Source organism: Sinocyclocheilus rhinocerous, unplaced genomic scaffold, assembly GCF_001515625.1.
Source record: "Sinocyclocheilus rhinocerous isolate Xijiao unplaced genomic scaffold, SAMN03320098_v1.1 scaffold851, whole genome shotgun sequence".
Taxonomy (NCBI): Eukaryota; Metazoa; Chordata; class Actinopteri; order Cypriniformes; family Cyprinidae; genus Sinocyclocheilus; species Sinocyclocheilus rhinocerous.
The window spans coordinates 752,188-762,062 of NW_015624573.1; the positions used below are offsets into that span (position 1 = coordinate 752,188).

The window sequence follows — 9,875 nt, forward strand, 5'->3', positions numbered from 1 at the left end:
ACGGATATGCGCACTTTATTTCACGTCTTCTGAACTGTTGACAACCAACACCCGCTTACCCCCATTGAAAGGCTTGGAGGGGCCAGGACAATTTTTAATATAACTCCGATTGGATTCATCTGAAAGAAGAAAGTAACATTCACCTAGGATGCTTTGAGGGTGAGTAAAACAGGTTAATTTTCATTTTTGGGTGAACTAACCCTGTAATATACAGAGACAACTGTATGTAAATCATTCAGTGAGGTTAAAGGGTTAGTTCACCCAAAAATTTAAATTAGCCAGTGTTTTACTCACCCTCGAGCCATCTGTGTATGACTTTCTTCTTTCAGACGAATCCAATCAGAGTTAAATTAAAAATTGTCCTGGCTATTCCAAGCGTTATTATTGCAGTGGGTGGGTGTTTCTCTTTAACAGTCCAAAACACGTTAAATAAAGTGTGCGCATCCATAATAAAATGTGCCTCACACGGCTCCGGGGCATGAATAAAGGCCTCCTGTAGCGATTCCATGCATTTCTGTAAGAAAAATATCCATATTTCAAACGTAATAAACATTTTTCTCTCACTTCTGCTGACTGTCGTATGCAGAAAATGTTCCGACGGATGACGTAGTACGTATGCGTTGTGAGTGCGCCTCTGAGATATGCTAGTCTCACAAGTTTGTTTACAAGGAGAAAAAGAAGCAAAGTTTCCTTACTTTAGCAAAGGAAAACCAGTCTCCTCTAATGTCAAAATCCTCTGACATTTTTCTTTACAAATTCTCGGTTTGTACTTCTAATTCATTACCGGCGTTTTGTTTTGTTCTCTCTCCGCGTTCGTCACTAATCACACAACGCCGACATCCTATGTCATCCGCCGGAACTGCTTCTGCGTATGACAGATGGCGGAAGTGATAGAAAAGTGTTTATTACGCTTGAAATAGGGATATTTTTCTCACAAAAACACATGGATTCGCTATAGGAGGCCTTTATTCACCCCCCGGAGCCGTGTGAGGCACGTTTTATTACGGATGCGTGCGCTTTATTTAACGTGCTTTGGACTGTTGAACAGAAACACCCGCCCACTGCAATGATAGAGCTTAGAAGTTCCAGGACAATTTTTCATATAACTCCGATTGGATTCGTCTGAAAGAAGAAAGTCATATACACCTAGGATGGCTTGAGGGTGAGTAAATAACAGGCTAATTTTAATTTTTGTGTGAACTAACCCTTTAAGTCCTTTAAAAAGTATAAACATTTGGACACAATTAAAAAACCTGCTATATTTGCTTGAGCGCGGTACAGGATCTCTCATTAAACCAATGGCGTGAGTTTGTGGACGAGGCTATTTGTCAGATTACTCAAACAGGCTGACGTTTTGAAAGTGCTGCTTTATCACAGTGATACGGTGTAAAACCTTTCAAATAACAATATTGCCAGCTACTTAGTGTATTTCTAATTTTCCAGCAAACGAAAATGCAAAACAAACATTTCTGAACAAAGCTACAGAAAAATGATTTGTGACAGTTCTCCAAGCAAACACAGTAGCTTTGTTCTTGCATTAATCATTGATTTTGAACAAATTAGTTAAGCAAATGATTGTGACCTGGTGGCTCGTTTCATTCTTGAATGAATCATTGTTTTTGAATAAAATGGTTGAGTGAATTATTCAATGATTCGTTCATTAAAGTGGTAGCTTGTTTCATTCATGAATAATTTAGCTTTTTTGAACAAATTGGTTGAATTATTGACTCAAACAGCTACTTTTACAGTCACCACCTACTGGCAGAAGGATATAACCTACACCAGAGTCACTGAAAAATCGCCAACACTATGCACAATACAGTCTGCCTGGAATGGAACTCATCATGTATGTGTGAGAGAGATTTTAATAAATGAATATTATAATATATAATAAATATATAATTTATTAAAATGTCTCTCTCTATATATAATAGGAGAAAAGGGAGAAAAAGAAAAAAGAAAACCCCCTGTTTACAGAAAGAGGCCCTGTTTACACGGGCAGAGGAATCACTTTGCAGGCCATCTGGAGCAAACCCAGAGCACATTCCTGCTTCAGCCATCCCTTTTATTTTTAATGGAAGCATCTATAGTTTGACGTCCGCCACACAGTGAGTGGCCTGAGAGCTCTTAAAGGGGTCATATGATGTTGCTAAAAAGAACATTATTTGGTGTAATGAAATGTGTTTATGCGGTTTAAGGTTAAAAAAAACCCACATTATTTTCCACATACTGTACATTACTGTTTCTCCTCTATCAGCCCCAGGCATGACGACGCGGATATCGTCCTCTTTTGGAAGGCCAAACAAAGTAGTTTCGCTTTCACAACGAAACACACGGTGGGCTAGAGTGAGCGGAGGCCATAGAGTGAGCGGAGGGCGGCGGGCTAGAGTGAGCGGCGGCCTAGAGTGAGCGGAAGGCGGGCGGGCTTGAGAACGGCGCGGCCGGTGGATTCGACGAAGGAGCGTCCGGCAGGCTTGCGGCAACCACATGTGACCTTTTAAATTTGAGCTGAAATGTAACAGAACATTTTTAATGGAAGACCTTGCAGGAAAATTGAGTGTGGAAAAGGGAAGCCTCTTTAATACCTTGTATTATGTCTCTATGACCATTTTTCTGCTGACTCAGAAAATCTTGGGTTTATATTGTTTTTATTTTGTTATACAGTACCACTGGTGTCATTAAGCCATTTGTTTTTATGTTTTGCCAGCCTCTGTGCGCTTTCGTGAAAGGTTATTCTCATAAATGTACAGAATCCAGTTTTTCTGCTAGATCACTGGCGTAAACCCATAAACATGTGTCTTATGATGGGGTCACCACTGTGTACACATGCTTTCAAGCAAATTAAGAATGAAATATGACCTTTTTCGTTCATCTGACAGCAGCATTAGATGTTGTAATTTATGATGACTGGGACATAGTGGCAAGGGATTAATCATGGGTCAACCATTTTTCATTGCTTGTATATTTTTCGATATAGGGGAAAAATGAGAAAGTCCAGGTTGTAGTCAGTACCTCCCCTGTCTCTATATATCTTCCTTTCCATTTGTGTTTTAGGATCACTATGTCTCCACTCACCACCTCTCTTGTCTCGGAAGATAGACCTGATTGTAAATTTTCCTGCTAAATGTGTAATGGGGTTCGATTTTTCAGGTTTTAACACTCACCTCACTCAGAAAGTGCAAACAAAGAGAATGGTCTAAATAGAAATGCCTTTTGTTTTTCCTGGCTCGTTCCACCGAGCTGCAAGGAACTTCATAGATGAAGTGTTTTATCTGGAGCTGTCAGTCATCCAGGTAGCTTTGGTCGCTGACATTGAGTCCTATTATAGTACAGTGCAGAGGGACGCTGGGATATTAGCCTTTCTGTTTTACCACCAGGATATTGCACTCCAGTTCTTTATCTCTAACAGAACAGGAAGAGTGTTAATCCTGGTTCATTTTTGGCCCACCATGTCCTATAAATAAATGACAATGTAGACCAGGGGCCGGTTGCACCAGCTCCAGCACCAACTTACTTGCACTACTAAATGTTTGAGCATTGCGCCATTAAGCTTAGCTGAAACATAACCCTACATATAAACTAAATATTTACTGAAGCCTTCAACCGGGAGTAATAGTTGGAATAACCTGGAAGACCGATTGGATTGCATCAATGAGCTCATGTTTTAAATGACAGATAAATGATGTTGACATTTACACTTGTTTATATTTTTAGAGAGTGAACTTTATGTGAATAAATTAGTTCTTAGCAGCTCTCTGACATGAAACTGATCTTAACAGTGAACTTTCCAGTGTGCCTGTCATTTGTTCATGCCAGCGTTTATTAAAAGAAAATAAACATAAACATTTCTGGATTGCTATAATAGTATTTATTTATTTAATTTTTAGATACCATTCCTGAACCATTATAATTGATATATTTAATTTAATTAATAAATATATTTAATTAATTTAATTGACTAATTATTTTATGATTTTGTGTCTTTTCAATAGGGAATTTAGATTTAATTTAAATAATTATTGCTTTTCAACACTATTTCTTTTTACAAATTTGAAGGCAGCTTATTGGACCAATAATTGTAAACGTCCATATTCTGTTCCTATTCAACTACACATTACTTTACGGAGAGCTTATGAACTCCTGCCTAAATCTTGCCTTAACAACAATGGCTTGTTACTGGAATATTTTGGTTAGGATGTAGTGTTAAAATATGGCTTAACTTATTTAACAGACTTCTGAGAAATAGAATGGAGTGTGATTGTGAAAAAACAGCAGACATGTTTAAAAGTTGTTTGAACGGAGGTCATGAAGTGAGCCTAGGTTCAGTCTGCAGAATGACTGCCGCCTTGTTGTCCTCTCTTCCCTGAGGAGTTTTCGTGCTTGCATTCGCCATGTGATATGCATTCAGAAGCTTCTCAGACTTTCCCTGAGTTCTTTTATTGGATTCATCAGGAAACATTTAGAGCATTTTTGTGTTTCTCAGACAGTCGTGGGTTGATGGGTGATTTAATTTGTCTGCACAATGGAAGACTGTGTAGCACCGAAGAGCTTGCGGATGGTAAAAACTCTAATGAAAATTTAGGACCAGAGAGCAACTTTTGCATTGATGACAGCTTCGATTTAATGCCACTACATAATTTACATCTTATTTACAGTTTGTTTTACAAGTTTTACAACATGTAAAATGCAATGAATGCTCATGTCTTCCATCTGAGCCTGGATTTGTCATATTGCTCATCTGAAGTGTTTGAGTGTTTTTCCTGAGCTCAGGCATGTGTGCATAGCTCACCGCTAAAAGACTGCTCAGTCTATTTTGTCCCTCAACTGAACACAGCCCAAGCGTTCAAGTCCCTCGCCAGATAAAACACAACATGAAAATATTTCACCTGGGCTCAACAGCACGGCAGAGAGACGGATACGTTTTTCCTGGCTGTCCATGCTGAAAAAGTTTCCTAGATCTGCAGGAACAGGTGACTAGGTTGAGGAACCTGCTGGGATGAGCCTAAACTAAAGAGAAGAGCTCAATTCTGTAGGTTCCCTGAATTCACTAGTTGCACCGCTTTTGCATGTGGTAATTCAGTACAGTCACCTGTGTCTTCTTTATTAACCACCTGCAATGCAGTTTGACCAGCACAAACAATCAAATTTTTTAGATTAGGCTTATTGTATTATAGTTTGTAAGAAAGTGGATCAGATCAAATTATTAAGCATTTTTAGGGTACGGTTTAGTTTAGTATCCACGTTTTCCAGTGTACATGTCCTAGCCGTGATTTCTAAATTGCCTGAAATGTCAGGTTTAGTTAGAATGTTCATTCATCCACGTTTTCCAGTGTACATGTCCTAGCCGTGATTTCTAAATTGCCTGAAATGTCAGAGTTTTGGCTTTGTTTTCCTATTGGCATGCTCTCAACAGTCCTCATACATTATATGTACCATATTTGCATTGCTTTGAAATTTCTTTGTAGATTCCGCCTTCTTGTACACCAACATTGGTAGATTGTGTCCAATGCCTGCACACTATTGGTCAGTCATTGCCTTCAGCAGTATGAAAACAATAGGAAAACAAATCTAAAACCTGGACGTTTTAGACAATTAGACAAATCCTGGCCAGGACATTTCTGGGAATAAGAGGACGTATGGTCGCTTTAAGGTCACGCTTAGAATAATCGTGTTTGCATTCATTTTTAACGACTCAGTGGTCCAGTGTCAATTATTCCATTAGCACATGCTCATGTCTTTGTAATGTTTTTGTCCCTATAGTGCTCATTTATTTATTTCACAGGTTAAATACCAGTCTTAAAACAGCCTAAGCCACCATTAAGAGTTTGAAAAGTACACAACAAAGTGATATAGAACTGTAATCTGGTCAAAAAAACCTGGAACTACGTACTTAATAGTCATGCAACTTAACACCTTGGAACATCATTCAAACCATTCGAATCTAGCATTCAACAAAGCAGTATAATTAAAAGTAATACAGGTTTGAAACGACATGAAGAGAGTAAAGGATGACAGAAATATAATTTTTTTGGGCCAACTTTCCCTTTAAGGTTAACATAAATGCTTATTTTTCCAGGTTAATTAAAGCATGGCTTGTTTGAGAGGAGTTTGCTGTGTCAGTATCTCCACAACAACTTGTGAAATGCCTCTCCTGTCTGCTCACACTGCAGGCTTTCAGTCCTCAGGCAGTAGCTTAGCATGCTAACCCACATGTTACTTTCTTGTCCAAGCAAATCCAAGTTGTACCTTTCAGATTCAACACGTCTGAAGACGTTAGAGCTGTGGGAGAGCTCTGCAGCGTACAGATCCTCTTGAATGAGCTCTTAGATGTGCAACACATATAAAGCTCAGCGGAGAAATGGCCCGACCGCAGCCGCCTTTAATTGGCTCTGTGTCTACTGTGAAATACTAGCAGACTGAAATGGGCTTATCGACCATTCTGTCTGCCGCCTTCAGCTGTGCATGAGCTCTTACACCGCTGAGCACGTTGAGGGTACAGTGCAACACATTTAACACCGATTTCAATATTGACTTGTGGGATAAAACTAATAAGAAGTTGGACGTGTTGGAATTACCCAGCACTGCTCCCCATAGCCTGGTCATCTGAGTCAGCAACATCGCCCTCTCTTTATCAGTCTTTCTTTCCTTCCTGCTCTCTGTCTTTGTGAGGCCTAACTTTATGGTGCTGTGAAGTTTAGTCAGCAAGAAGGTTTGTTTGAAGAGGCATTGAGCAGAGCGTTTAACCTCCACATTGTACAGTAGCCCACAGAATTAGTCATGAGGGTTGGTGAGACTATCTTCTTACTAATGTTTAATGTCGGCAGGATGTCAGCACAATCTAACACTTGTGATATACTGACTTACAGATTCACACTGTACAAGCAAGTTACAATATAAGTTTATATAGAGAGACAGAACACTCATGTGTGGTAGAAATGATTGTTTTCTGGGGCTAGTATAAGGATAACTCATTTTGTCATTGATTAATATTTGCTTCTCAATGGCTTCAGTGTTATGCGATCCTTTAAAAGTCATTCTAATATGCTGATTTTGCATAAACATTTCTTAGTGTTATCAGTGTTCAGAACAGTTGTGCTGCTGAGTATTTAGGCTATATCTCCTTTATCTTATATAAACGTTTTTCTGTATGTAAATGTGTATGTGGCATGAGTTCTTGAGTTGAAAGAATGATATTCTGTGTACATTTGTGCTCACATGTATGTTCATTTTCTGTGTGTATGTGGAAGAGGAGGTGTACAAGGGCATGATATGCACAAGAACAGTGTTTGTGTGTGTACTGCGTTTCTAAGGGCCGTCTCACTTTGTAACCCTGAGCCCCAGAGGACCAATGAGGTACATTGGAAAAGGAGGGAAGCCTAGTGAGGGTGGAGAAGAAACAGAAATCCCCTGCTGTGGGTCATGTCAACTGAAATGAAAAACTCCAAACCAGGAGGAGTTGTTTATATGATGTCATATTTGACTCTCACTTCTGTCACAAGGCATGTGCATAATAATTTGTGGTCAATAAATTCTCATTTTAATCTTGCTTGTATGGAAAAATTATGTTTCTGACAAGTGTGTGTGTCTGTATGTGCTTGGGTATAGTTTGTCTTCAAAAGTAAGCTAAATTTAATAAAAGCTCCCTCAGGAAGCATCTGGAAAAAGAATTTATAAATTAAGCACATTATTTTATTATGAAAATGAAGTTATATTTTGTTATATAGTTTATAACTTAATTAAATGCAAATTACATTTATATTAATAATGATTTAAATCTATATAATGTTTATTTGTATACAAGTAAAATGTGTGATTTTGAATATAGCATAAAATTCACTGTACTCTAAAATCTGGACCTATGTTAAGGTCTGTAACAAGTATATATGAAGATGATAAGATGCCTTTCTGTAACAGTTTGTGTAAAGCAGCTGCTGTTCAGTGTGATGTCATAGAAACTGTCATTGAGATCATCCTTCCTAGCATCTGCCTTGAGCACTGGGCACTGATCCATTTCCTATTTAGGAATCTCCACAGCACTCAATCGCTTAATATGACTAACTATAAATTTGCTGATGAGCAGCAAGCTGCCCTGTTTGTGTGTGTGAGTGAGTGTGTAGGTTGGCCACAGAGGCCGCTAGGCTCTTTGTAGTTGAATGACAGCTTTGTTCCTGCTCCTCAATGATGTCATTACAGACCACAAGTCAACACCCAGTTATCCACTCATTTTCCCTCTCCGTTAGTCTGCTTCTCTCTTGCATTCTCTTTGCTCTTTCGCTCATGATCTGTGCAGAAAACAGTTCTGACCTTCATTTTTATGTTTTGTTCCACATCATATAAAAAGTATACAAAAACTATGACCTTGTGGACTTTCTACTGTATTAACTATGCTGAGAATATTGTAGAAATATCTGCTTTTTAAAGTTATATTCTATGTAAAGCTCGACATGCTGTTGATTATTACCACAAATAAAAATTTTCAATAAACAAAATAAAAACCTAAACTATAAAATGAAAATAAGAATGTTTCCGTTCAACTCCTACATCGGTTCATGTAAAAATGAACAAAATGGAAGTGTGTACAGAAATGCATGTATAATGGAAGGCTGGATCCCATGGACCCTTCCATTCCACACTTCCTGTTTTCCCCTTTTTTGCTTGGTTTGGTTTTTGCTTTTGTTTTATTTTTTCTTTGCTTTCCTTTTAATAATTCGTCAAATTATTGTTTTACTTCGATGCACCGAATGTTCGGCAACCGAAATTATTCGGACGAAAATAGCAACAACAAAAAAAAGAAGCTCTTTCGGTGTTCGGCCGAATAAGCGAAAAGACCGAATAAATTGTACCGAACAATGATATGACGCGATCAAATGGCAACCAGCGAAGAGTGAGAGGCGCGCACTCTTTAATGCAGCACACGTCAGCAGTGTGGAAGCATTTAAACTGTCTGTGAAAGACGCAAAAATCATTACAAGCACCGACAGCGAGAGACTATTTAGTACTGCATTGCATGTCTTCCATGAGAAGAGGAAGGGGTAATTGTTGCTGGTTTACTGTATGATGATTGAAATCGCGAAATGGCCTTAAACAATTAGTAAATAAACTGCAGAACGTTATGTTTTCTAATACACGCACGCATTGCATGTATTCTGACAGCGCTGCACGAGCTTGCGGCGCTATCTGCTTTTTAACCAGGGTTCAAAGTCCAAAGCGCGAGGAAAATCTGCGCTCGTCAGTTGCTCAGTCACATTTTTATGAATTTTTACAAGGCATGTGACAATGCGATAAGTACGACGTATTCGTAATGAGACTTATTTATAAATCTGTTGTTGTCAAACTTCAAAAGCATTGAAGTCTTCCTGCGCGTTTCCGCCAAAATAAAAGTTGAGAAAAAGCAAGAACTCTATCAACATTCATAAATGTTAGTATTGTAATTTTACTGTTGTTCTGTAAAATAAAATAAAAAGTAAGACAATAATAATCATTACAACAGCTCTGTTAATACATTTATTATAACATTCACACATAGTGTTCAAATTAGGATCTGTAATATTTTCTAATGTTTTAAAAGAAATCTCTTCTCAGCAAGGCTACTTTTAATTGTACAGTTAAAAAAAAATAAAAATACATGCCTGATTCAAGAAGAGGGTCTGATGGCCAAAAAATAATATTTTACTAACTTATTCATTTTAAGCTAAATTGTGCTTTGTTGGTATAGTGCCTGCTAGAATGTTAAAAATGTTCAGCGTTAAATATTTTTAAATTGTTGTTTTGTAATTGATTTTTTTTTCTTTGAAAAGCAAGACAAAACAGCAAAAAGCACATTTTGGCTATTTAATTTATGCAATGGTGAAAAAAAATTGGCAAAATACATGGGG

General features: G+C 38.0%; 1 protein-coding gene across 3 annotated transcripts in view; it reads left to right on the plus strand.

Moving 5' to 3' along the window:
- ltbp1 (latent transforming growth factor beta binding protein 1) overlaps positions 1-9,875 on the plus strand; it is an 86,659-nt gene that overhangs the window by 7,633 nt on the left and 69,151 nt on the right. The window lies entirely within an intron of this gene.